The sequence below is a fragment of the Halichoerus grypus genome, chromosome 6 (genome assembly GCF_964656455.1).
Source record: "Halichoerus grypus chromosome 6, mHalGry1.hap1.1, whole genome shotgun sequence".
NCBI lineage: Eukaryota > Metazoa > Chordata > Mammalia > Carnivora > Phocidae > Halichoerus > Halichoerus grypus.
This window is the reverse complement of record NC_135717.1, coordinates 55,617,613-55,630,049: the sequence shown is the minus strand read 5'-3', so window position 1 is coordinate 55,630,049 and position 12,437 is coordinate 55,617,613. Positions and strand designations below refer to the sequence as shown.

Below are 12,437 nucleotides of genomic sequence, written 5' to 3'. Positions count from 1 at the left end.
CAGCACGCACCCGCTAAGCACTCGGGAGGGATGGCTGAGGAAATTCACACGACTGGAAGGAGCGCGCAGGCTTCAGAGCTGCCGTGGGTCTGAGGGGGGCTACATCCGCGCCGATAGCACTAACAGCGGAGGAATTCACAACTGGCAATGTCTCTTGTATTATTCAAGACTTGCTTGCCTTCTGGTTCTGGTAGATCCTGAGCATTCTGAGGAGTAATGGTTGCTCATTGCCCTTTTCTTAAATCGTGTGGGCCTGGGAGATCTCAGAACTACTCAGTGGCTCCGTTTCCGAAAATAAGTAATACTGTTTTTTTTAATTGCAACACAATGAGGGTAAAGGTTGCTCTCTAAGTGCTCAAAACGACTTTTACCAACAAGCTCTGGAGCAATATAAACTTATTACATAAACAAAATTAGCTGTCCTTCCTTTAGAAGTTATTTTTAATTTCTTAGGTAAAGTCTATGGCACCTGCTACCCTATTCTTCCTTGAGTTCTTGTTCAGGCATCCTATGTAATTAAACTCTTCTGACCCATTCTTCACAGTGACATTTGCCATTAGGAAGTGATATCAAAATTTACTTTTATTGCCTTTGATTACCAGTGTTTATTATTATTTGCTTTGTCATTAGACATAAAGAGGAAAAGTCAAGAATCAAGGATGGGATGTTTAAATCCAAATGTCCTCCCCCTAAGAATAAAAATTTTATTTATTTTGCAAAATATATCTTGAGACCGCTTAGAAAAATGTCCTTGTTTTCCTCTCTCATTCAAATGTATTAAAGGCAACAGAAAACAGTCCTGATAATGTTCAATAGGGTTAATCTTTTATTTGATACAAACAATAGTCAGTAGCTATTTAATATCTGGAGTGCCACCAAACATTAATGCTGAACTGCTATATTTCAAAAATGGAAGAATGCACACAGATGGGACAACAGAATGCTCTTATGAACACGTCACTATTTCCCCGATAGGGAGAAATGCTACAACTTCACCAATAGCATAAAGGTTTCAAAAAGTTGATATGACCAAAGTGGGTCTTTAGGCCAACTTAGCACGTGAGCCTCAGTTTTCTCCCAGATAAAACAAAGGAGTTAAACAAGGTGATCGCCAAAGTTCTTTCCAGATACAAATTCCATGATTCTAGGCAAGAAGGCAGTAAATGACCTCTAACCGACCTTTGCAGTGGCTCCCCATGAGTTCAACTTGTTTAGACATTAGATAAATGGGGATATTAAGGTAGGAGAAAATCAGGCAGAACATTTCTATACAAGAAACGAGAAACCTATTGATACTGTTCTAATTCTTTTTCTGAACCATTCTCGAACAAACTATATGACAGTATTTACTTTACTATAAACTTCAGATTATTACTAACAGATGAATGAAATAAAAATACCTCATAACCCATATTATGACTTTCTTTATTATTGCTCTCTATACTGCTTATGACTAAAATAGAGGCTAGTATAAAATAATCCCGGCTCTATTAGCCCTCAAATAAATGATGCTGAGTGTCTAAGCAAATGAAAACTCCCAGCTATTTCCCAAAGACCAGCTAAAATGATCCATTATGTGCATATATGTATATATATATTTATACACATACATATCCAGTGTTCACTGTCTAATTATCAGCGTGCAAGTACAGAGACTATTCTGAAAATTGTTTTGTGCCAACTTTACAGCCAAGAATCATTTTATGTCTTAGTGGACATGAGGTAAGTAAAAAAAAAAGTCAGTCATATGCTTGTTTTTTTGTCAGTGTTTTGAGAAGGTGTGATATATATCCCACTGGTGATTCAGACCAATTTTAGGTGATATATGGGCATTTAAGATGTCTTAAACACATATTTGTTTATTTTAATGTGTTTTAGAATAAAAGTAATAAATGTTGCAAGCCTCTGATTTTATGGATATTATTGTTTAGGATGAAGCTGAAGTAAAAAAGTGGGTTAGTTTAAAGAAAAACATTAAGTAATTAGAAAAGGCAGTACCTGGGCATAGCAAACATGCTTTATTTTATTTTTTTAAAGATTTTATTTATTTACTTGAGAGAGAGAGAGAGCACGAGTGGTGTGGAGGGGCAGTGGGAGAGGAAGAAGCAGACTCCCCACTGAGCAGGAAGCCCAAAAAGGGGCTCGATCCCAGGACCGACTGAGCCACCCAGGCACCCTGGAAACACGCTTTAAAAATGATAGGAGAATGAATCAAATTTGACCAATTTGATAAATATTAATGAGTGATGAATTCTTTCATTCTGATAAATATTATGCTGAATTTGTGAAAATTAAAAGGCATTTAACATCTCTACAATATCTTGTAACACATTTATTTTCTCTGGTCTATTAAAGAGCTAACTGCTGTTCTGGGGGTAACATTCTCCTAACTCATCAGAAATATAATCATGACTTCTAATTAGGCAGAGAAAGCTGTCATCCAATTTTAACTCTCAGACCTTTTTGTTGGTCCTATAATTGTTGACATCATTTTAAATGATGTTGATTTAAAGACATGAATATGATGTATGGTGTCAGGGCGCCTGGGAGGCTCAGTCGGTTGGGCGTCTGCCTTCGGCTCAGGTCATGATCCCGGGGTTCTGGGATCGAGCCCCACATCGGGCTCCCTGCTCAGCGGGGAGTCTGCTTCTCCCTCTCCCTCTGCCACACTCTCTCTCAATTAAATAAATAAAATCTTTAAAAAAATATGATAATGTGGTGTCAAGAATATAGATGGAGACATTATGGTCAGACATGGTACAGCTACTGAGGAAGTTCTCCAATTTTAATAGAATAAAACTCTGAAGTTGACTACATCATTCTTTGTATAGAAACGACATATAGATAAAGAAACTTTCCTTTCTGCTAATGCTATAAAAATCATTACATTATATAAGAATAATTAATGAAAACTTATTTTACCGAGGTATTCCTAACACAAAGATAAAAGTAAATAAGTGAAAACAGGTTCACAAAAAACTACATCATCCCTACATAATGCATTGTGCAAATTCCATATAAAAAAACCTTTTACAACTCTGATTTAGTCTATCAAAAAGCAAAGGAATTTAGAAATTAATCCTTTTGACGTCACCGTAGCAAGAATAAGTAGTAGCAAAGGTCCAGGAAGTGTCCCTAATGCTGGAAACTGTATATGTTCTTTTATACATTTTAAATCTAACAATTAAATGAAATTCAATAGACAACAAATAAACTATATAGAATCTTCACAAAGATCATTTTAAACCTGGATCTCTTAGCTTGAAATATTTTGGTCTTTCTACTGAAATACACTGATAAACAAAAAGTGACAAAAGAATGCGTGGGAGGAATGAATTATGTCAAAAAGGGAAAAAGGGGGCAGTGCAGGTTGCAGGAAACTCCGCTCCCCCACCCCCCGGAACACCCACCAGATCAAATATGGCTGTAAGGTCAAAGGCTCAGTAATGTCAGTGCTAAAAACAGCAGATTCTTTACTTCTTATACCCTAAGCTGCTCCAAAGTATTTATACAGGACAAAGAGGAACACCTTGAAGATGCACCTCTCTGAATGAGAACATGGTGGGGGGTGCGGCAAGTTCAAAGAAACCCAGAAGCCAAAGGGAATCTATGTCAGGTCTTTGACTTATGCAGAAATGTGAGTAAGACTCGAGAGAGAATGGCCCAGGTCAGTCCCTAATCCTACCTGTGGAAGCTTCAGGAACTTGGATGGGCAATGGCAGTGACAGGATGGAGACAGGGCTTTGGAGTAACAGTCCTCGAAGTGAACTCAGCAGAGATGTTTTCTTGCCTAGTGGCAACCTGGAAAGACCCTTCCTGCAGTAGCAGAGGACATTTTTTATAGAAAGTACTAGGCAGAAGGCATTCGCCAGGCATGGTGCATTGGAAGCCAGCACCCTCTTCTTGAATTCGCATGTGAAATGGACTTGTGCAACTGTAAATGGAAAGTGTCTGAAGTTAAAGACTCAACTTGGAGAAAATGCAGCCTGAGCAGCTCTATGACTGGTAGAAAGGCAGACTCATGAAGTGATAGATATGCCATACGCCAGGGAGTGATAAATAAAAACGTGTCAAATAATCTAGGTCAAAATTAGCAAAGACTCTCTTGTAGCCTTTCTGGATAAGGGTATCAACAATACTTTTCTATGGACTGACTGGTAGTAAAAACCACACCCTACTTACACATGTATTGTCTTACATATGCACGCATACCTCATTATTCAAATGTAATTTCTCCCTGAAAACATGATGGGTACCAAATTTTGCATTGCAGGAGGTTATGTATTACATTCTTTTTTTTTTTTTTTTAGTTATTTCATTTAAACTTTTTAATGTCGGCATTTTCAAAAGCTTGCATATGTGGAAAGAATAGTATAATGAACCTCTAGGTATCTATCACCCAACTTCAACAATAGATTCCAACAAAAGAAGTTTTTAAGGGGAAAATTAATGTTTCACAGCTCATTCAAAACCACCAACCAGTTATTCCAAATATTACTAATATACCTTATGACCCATATAACAATCTTCTAAGGATTTCTGGCAATTAATTAACTGCAAAAGACATTTTTTAGAATTAAAAAAAAAAACCCACAATTATTCTATTCTGAAGGCACATTGTAAAGCTTTCCAGAAACAACTCTAGGACCCACGGTAGATGTAGACAGGTGATAGTCAAACTGAGGTATTAGATGCCTTCACATTCCCAATATTTTTTCAAATATAAGAGCTTTACTACCTTCTTATGCTTATCGTCTCTCTTAAACATTTTCAGTTGATGACATGAAGGCAACAAGGCACAACACATTTAACAATGTGAGCACAAGATGTTGCCCTTTAGGGGGGAGATCTGAGCTATAGGACCACAGTGTCCTCTACGTCCTGTTGCCCTTTTTGATGGCACAATATGTGGACTGATATTAGCAAGTTGTTGGTTCAAAGAGGAAATTCTGAGGAAAAATATTGGTGAGTTATAACAAATATTTGGATGGTGGTAGTTCAGATGGCAAGGTATATTTAATTATGTATATTTTATGGTTAACCGCTTAATAAAGTACATAGGATTCATGTAATCATGTTGCTACAATTTTTATCTAATTACTTCATTGTTTTAAGTCACAAGCATAAAGCTCTCTTCCAAGTAATGTTAAGAAGTTCCTAAGCTGAGTAGACCCTCCAAAGACTTGTAGTCATCACTTGGTTGCTCAAATTTGATAATCAATGAAATAACTCCAAAAATGGTAGTTTCCACAGACCATTATTATTACAGTTCAGTAGCATGGACTGAATTGTGTCCCCCGCACCTTATATGTTGGAGTCTTAACCTCCAGTACCTCAGCATGTAACTGGATATGGACATAGGGCCTTTAAAGAGGTAATTACATTAACTACTTTATGTAGTTATGAGCAGAGATTAGGAAACATAGACAAAGGGAAGACCGTGGGAGGACACACGGAGGAGCCAGCTACCGGCAAGCCAAGAGAGGCCTCCTAAGAGACCAAATCTACCAACACTTTGATCTTGGTCTTTCAGCTTCCAGAATTGTGAGAAAATAAATATCTGTTGTCTAAGTCACCCAGCTGGTGATATTTTGTTATGGCAACCCTAGCAAACTAATGCCATCAGTAATGGAGGTCACCTAATCCAAGCTACAGAGGTGGCCTTTAATTACACCTGGGGGGATCCGGGTCTACAGAGTAGAAACTTTGTTGAAAGGACTGGCCAGGCATGTATGATTCAATCTGATGCTTTGTGACAAATTTTGATGACAATCAGGTGTATGAACGCGGAGTTACTTATTTCAGTTATTTGTCAGGGTAAAATAGGTAGCTTGCTGAAAAGTTAAGCAGATACCACACAAAGATGTTGTAGCAGGTGTATCGTGTGAAATACCCCTGAACTGGGGGCTGGGCTTTATATTTCCTCCAAACCTTAGAGAGCAAGACTAATAACATTGAACTTTTCAGATATATAATGAATATAATAGACAAGACATGTAGAAATGTGACATTATAAACATGATAACTTGAGTTTATGAAAATAATTTAAATATTTCAAAAATCAGGGGGCACCTGCGTGGCTCAGTCAGTTAAGCGTCTGACTCTTGATTTTGGCTCAGGTCATGATCTCAGGGTCTTGAGTTCAAGTCCCGCATCCGGCTCCACACCAGGCGTGGAGCCTGCTTAAGATTCTCTCTCTCTTCATCTCCCTCTGCCCCTGGCCCAGGCTCTCTCTCTCTCAAAAAAAAAAAAAAATCAAAAATCAGTACATATATAATTTTGAAAATAGTAAGCAATATTAAGAAATCATTGTCGCTACACAGTAATACTAAGGGGTTTTTGGTTGCAGTGGACTTGGAATTACACAAAGGAGCATTATATTCACAACAATATTTACCAATATTCTCCTCAGAGTTCTTTTCAAACACTAAATAATTACCCAATTAAGCCACTGAAAGATAAGCTGTTATTACTCTGGATTTAGTGAAAAGGACTAATAATTACTATTTTAACAGTTTCTGTGAAGAAAGTCTCAATGTTTACCGAACACAACTGTGAGAACACCCCATCCATTTAGCAAGTAGGGAACAGAAAAAAAACAAAAGGTTGATTAGTTAAGTGAATTCAGGGAAAGACAGAGTTGATTAAGAACTAAGAACCATGACCGTGAAAACAGAGAACTTAATATGCAAAGCAATGACCAAAATTGGCAGAAGGCTATTTATGAATCCTGCCAATATTCAATGTTGCAGACTGACAATGGAGAATCTGTGGTCATGCCCTCAACAACATAATTCATCACATTAGTGCTTGGGGCAGTCATGTCCAAGCAATTTATCATCATCATATCACTCGTCTGAGTAAGAGAGGGGGAGAACTTTGATTGTTAACCTCTAGGGAGAATGGATTTATAGCCAACATCCCTAAGAATGCAGCACGGCTCTGCCCAAAGCAAAATGTTCCCTGCTTCGCTTCTGTTTAACTCAGAGTAGAAGTGTGAACACATTGCCTCTGGGACATTGAGAGCAAAACCTAGGTCTAATGCTCTTAGCTCAAAAATAAGATAGCCAGGAAACCATATTTAAAATCATCGAAGCTGCTTTAAAAAATGCTTATGGATGACACATTTCAAATGTCCTTTGGTGACAAGATCATTTCTGAAATGCATCCATGGACAATCACATTTGGGAAGAATCATCATCATCATCATCTTTTTTTTTTTTAATTTTATTTATTTATTGGAGAGAGAGAGCATGAGCAGGGGGAGGGCAGAGGGAAAGGGAGAAGCAGACTCCCCACTCAGCAGGGAGCCCGACGTGGGGCTCGATCCCAGGACCCCAGGATCATGACCTGAGCCGAAGGCAGATGCTTACCTGACTGAGCCACCCAGGCGCCCCAGCATTGAGCCTTTCTGTATTTTACATTTTAACAATGGCTGCCCTTACAGGATGTAATTAAACACCTAAATGCCATTTTGCCCCCTTTGATTAAAATCATGAAGCTGAGTTGAGCATGTGGAAACAAGTATGCCTGCTGTCTCCCCAACAGCAAGGGGAGCATTACTCACTATAGCAAAAGCCTTCTACAGCACCTTCCCTCTTAGGCTTCCATGGTGTCTGGTAAACTGGAGATCAGTAATCCCTGGACGCATGTGGCTCAGCTCTTACCTGAGTCCGTTAGTCAGGATAGGCTAGTTTCTGCTGTGGTAACAAACAAATCAACCAAATCTTGGGGCGTAAACACAACAAAAGCTTATTTCTAGCTCTCACTACATGCCTAACACAGGTCAACAGGGGCACTGCTCCACGTCCTCCTGTCATGTCCAAGCTGACAGAACAGTCACTACCTAGAAAATTGGTTGGTCACTCTGGCAGAGGGAAAGAAAGTGTGACAGATCTCTCACTGGCTCTTAAAGCATCTACCCAGAAATGACATGTCACTCCACTTACATTTCATTGGCCAAAGCAAGTCACATGGCCATACCTCGCCAGAAAGGGACAGAGAGCTGGATATGACTCGTGACTCCCATGCAGAGCAGGCAGAAGCATGTGGACTCAGGCAGATGCTGCTTCATGAATGGGCACTCAGAACCACCGAGCCAGTTTAGGCCAGGTGGCCAGGTGGGAGCAGGTATTTTATTTTTCTCCTTCTTCCTTTTTTTTTTTTTTTTTAAGTGAGGGAGGATGTCTATGAATGAGAGGCTTTTTTAAAAAAAAATGAAAATCTTTTTAGAAAAACTTGGACTACTGAAAATACACCCTAGAGAACATTTGGTGCATGAAAAATATATTCAACCATCTTAGGTCCTTCTATTAACAGTGAAGTTCATAGGGCTACTGAGCAGGACACAAGGAATTAATTTTCCCATTGTTATTGGATGGCTCACTGGGCTATTTAAGACATTTGAGGAGAAAGACTCCTCATATGGTAAACGCTATAAAGCATATGGAAGGAAGAATGGGCATTTTCCAAGGTTGGTAGTTCTTCCTATGTTATACAGTTCATTATTTTGTCTTCAAGCTTAATTCCGAGAGTAACCTCTAAAATTCTTACATAGGGGCTCTCTACCAACTATAATACTAGACCAAGAAGACACTGAGGATGTAGATGTAGATTGCTCAAGACTAAATGTTCTAACCTATATATGTGTTCTCCTTTGTTTTTATCTGGGTTAAAATTTAACTACTCACACTTCAAACTATCTTAAATTGCATTTTTTTTAAGAAACTTTTCACTTCAGCCATATTCAAGTTATTTTCTGCCCTACATGGAGAAGGGGAAACTTGTCCAGTGAAATCTGACCTTCAGTTCAGTCATGCCCAGAACACACACTGTGCTGGTTCTCTTCCCACCTCACTGGCCATCCTCCTTTGCTGGTTCTTCCTCCACTGACCTCTAAGCATTGGGCTCTTGGGTACTAGGTCCATGTTCCTCTGCCCTTCTCTACCTATATTCTCTCCCCGGGTCCTGTTATACACTTCCAACAGCTTCATATATATGATCAACGACTCCCCAGTAATTATCTGTAGCCCAGATCTCTCTGTGAGCTGCAGTAGAATATACCCACCAGCCTATATGACATTTTATAGACCTTGAACATCTCATAGACCTTGGGGTAAGGCAGATGCTACAATGGCACCCAAAAACTCCATCCTTCCTGGTATTCACACCCCTGTGTTGTTCCCCTCCCCCCCCCCCACATACACACACTGCACCTGGGTTGGTCTTTGTAATCAACAGCAAACAACAGAAGTGACAGTATGCTACTTCTGAGATCAGATTTTTTTTTAAAAAAAGACCGGCTTCTACCTTGGGTTCTCTTTCCCTCTTGGAACATTTGCCCTGGGGGAAGCCACATCATGAGTAGCCCTATGGAGAGGTCCATATGGTAAGGAACTGAAGTCTCTGGCCAGCAGCCAGCTGAAATCTGTCAACAGCCATGTGAAGAAGCTAAGAAGCAGAACTTACGGCTCCAGTCAAGCCTTGAGATGAGCATAGCCCCGGCTGATGGGTTGACTGTAACATTATGAGAGACTCCAAGCCAGAACAAACCCAACCATGCCATGCCCAAATTCCAGACCCACAGAAACTGAAATAACAAATGGCTGTTGTTTTAATCCGCTAAATTTTAGGGTAATTTTTTAAATGTGGTAATAGGTAACTATTCCACACATCAGAGATTTAATATGCACCAAATGGAAATTTACATCTCCCCTACCCCAATTCCCAATTTGTTCTTTCCCTGGCCTTCCTCTTCTTAATTAACATCTACATCTGCCCAGTTTCTGAGCCAGCATCTTGAGAATCATCCTTGGCTTCTCCTTATCTTTCACTACCACCTCCCATTCATCAGCAAGTTCTATAGAATCAAAATCCAAAGCATTTATCAAATCCATCCCTACAACAAAATGGATTAAGAGCCCATTTTGCATAAGGCACAGCATCAGGTGCTGGAGAAACAGCAATAAATAAAACATGCCAACCTTGCCCTCATGTAGTTGACATTCTTACAGGAAGGAGTAAAGGATTCATAAACAAAATATATAGTATGTCATACGGGAATAAGTTGTATGCTGGAGAACTAAAGGAATGGAAGGATGGGAATGCCAGGGGGTTCGAGGGGTGTTAGAATGTTATTTTAAATATGGTTGTCAGGAAGCCCTACTGGTAAAGTGGCAGTTGAAGATTCCATATTCCCTAGCTCTACCGCTGCTACCCAAGCCTGAGTTACCACCATCTTTCGTTTGGGCTACATCATAGCCACCTCCATGGCGCTCCCCTGCCCACAACCCTTCAGGGGCTTCCCATTGCTGTTAGATGAAAATCTGGAGAGCTCACCAGGCTGCACAAAGCCCTGCATGACCTGGTGCCACCCTGTCTTTCCAACTTCATCTTGAACCAGTCGCCCAAGCTCCAGTCACAAAGACGTTCTGGCAACTTCTAGAACATGCTAAGTTCCTTCATGGCTCCTTTGCCCGAGCAGGTCCCACTGAAAGTAATGAACATCACTAGGTCCTTCTCATCCTTCTAAATCAGGTCTTGGTGAGGATTCCTTTTCACCACCACAGGCAAAGTGCCCCGCCCCCGCCTGCTCCATTTTCCTTTATCACAGCCCTCTGTTTACAAGTTGTAGCTGTTGGTTAATTAATTTGTTTGTTGGTTGTTTCTTTGTTTCCTCAGGGCTGTCTGCCTCCAACCAGAATATAGACTCCTAGAGGCCAGAATCCTCATCTGTCCTGTTCTGTATCATAGCAGCCCCAGTGCATGTCCAGCTATACAATACACATTTATTGAATGGATAAGCCAACCTTCCTGACCACCCTGTAATTTTGACACCAAGTGTAACCAAAAATATCATTAAATGGTAGAAGCAGAATCTTGTTTTCACAAATCTATAGGTTTTTCGATGTAGTAGAGACCTAGAGATCAATTACTCTTATGTGCCAGAAAAGATAAGGAACTTGTACAGAGTCACAGACCTGGAATCAGAAACAGAATTAGGTTCCACTCATGGGTCCTCAGAGTTCTTTAAGCCAGCCACCTCGCTTCCTGCCCCCTCTACCAGAGTACCTTTAGTTCCTGTAGAACAGGGGCAGACTTGTGAAAAACACAAATACAGGGTGGTTAAGTGGTAGGAGCACAGGTTTTGGAGTTAGACATGAATTTTTTTCCAAACTTTCCGACAGTGTGGCTTACCCTTCTGAGCCTTACCTTCCTCCTCTGTAACACGAGAACTGTCTAGAGCAGTGTTAGGGTGCATAGAGCTCAAAGAAGACCCCTGGTGATTTGCTTTTACTAACTGGCATAAATATATATATATATATGTTTGGGTATTCCTATTATGACTCTGAGATCAAGGAATGGAAATAAAATGCATTTTGCTATTTTATGCCCCAAATCTATATTACAGATATTTTAGTAACTTTTATAACAATAAGACAACATCTAGCCTCCACAAATGAAAAACATAATTTCATAAAGTAGCACGCTGTGAATTTTGTGTTCGATTTATCCTCTTCAAAATTAAGTTGCTGTCTTGCTATCAAGTGCAAGTTGTCTAATCTCTTTTTCTTTGCAGTGCGCACGGAGATTTTAAAGGGAGTTAGTTATTTCCGGAATTACATCAGGCCTTTAGGATAACTGCTGTTCACCCCTGATACGAAGCTCTCCTCTCTAAGTGTGTCCCCCTCGGAGGTGTCACTGCACCCGAGGCGTCTTCACAAATATCACAAAACTGCGGCTGTAAATACCGCGCTCTTATCCACAAGGCAGGCGCACCTAAGTGTGTTTGGAGTATCTTTATGATAGAAGAACCATGAGACGGTAAAATAAAGGGCAAGGCCGAGGCCCAAGGCTGAGAGGTATGACTTCAAAGCTTATCAAAGGAGAATGAATATGCAAGAGAAGCCCCCAGCCCAGCGCAGCTGGCGGAGGACAATTTCGGCGCATTTCTGTCGAGCAACACTGAGCTCGCGCCACGCAGGGCCCTCGGGCCTCGCTCCGCGCGGGACTCTCGGCCTCAGGTTTCAAAGCCAGGCCTCGCTGGACTTTAGACTTTGGGGCTACCAGCTGCTTCTAAGCCCAGGCCCGCCTCCTGGGCTTCGCGCGGCCTCGCGATCCCCGTCTTTGCAACTTCCCCTGCGCATCTGGGGAAACGCAGCAGCTTGCCAAAGCGCGGCTGCTTTAAACCTCCCTTCCCCAGGGGCACCTCTGCGGGGGCTCTCCGCAGGGATTATTAACGCGAAAGGACCCCGGCCGTAGCGGCTCCCCGCGGACCTCGCTCTTCCTACCCTGCCCACAGCTCCAGCGCCCGCTCCGGCTCCCGCGCACCTTCCCTCCGCTCGCCGCGCGCAGCCTTCTCCCCCGGGACCCTCAGCAGGGCCAGCTTGCAGGGCCTTTAAGGTCTCCCCACTCCCCTCCCACTTCGCCCTCGGGCC

At 41.2% G+C, this 12,437-nt stretch overlaps 1 protein-coding gene across 3 annotated transcripts in view; it reads right to left on the bottom strand.

Moving 5' to 3' along the window:
- Positions 1-12,420, bottom strand: part of PTER (phosphotriesterase related) — a 66,585-nt gene extending 54,165 nt beyond the window's left edge. Inside the window, exons 1-2 of one of the 3 annotated variants that reach the window (XM_078075180.1) lie at positions 12,291-12,420; positions 6,073-6,237 (exon numbers count right to left, since the gene is read on the bottom strand). The gene's annotated coding sequence lies outside the window, so the exon portion shown is untranslated. The remainder of the gene's footprint in view (positions 1-6,072; positions 6,238-12,290) is intronic. The other 2 variants (XM_036097044.2, XM_036097045.2) reach the window with 2 other exon arrangements.
- Between the last annotated feature and the right edge of the window lie 17 nt (positions 12,421-12,437).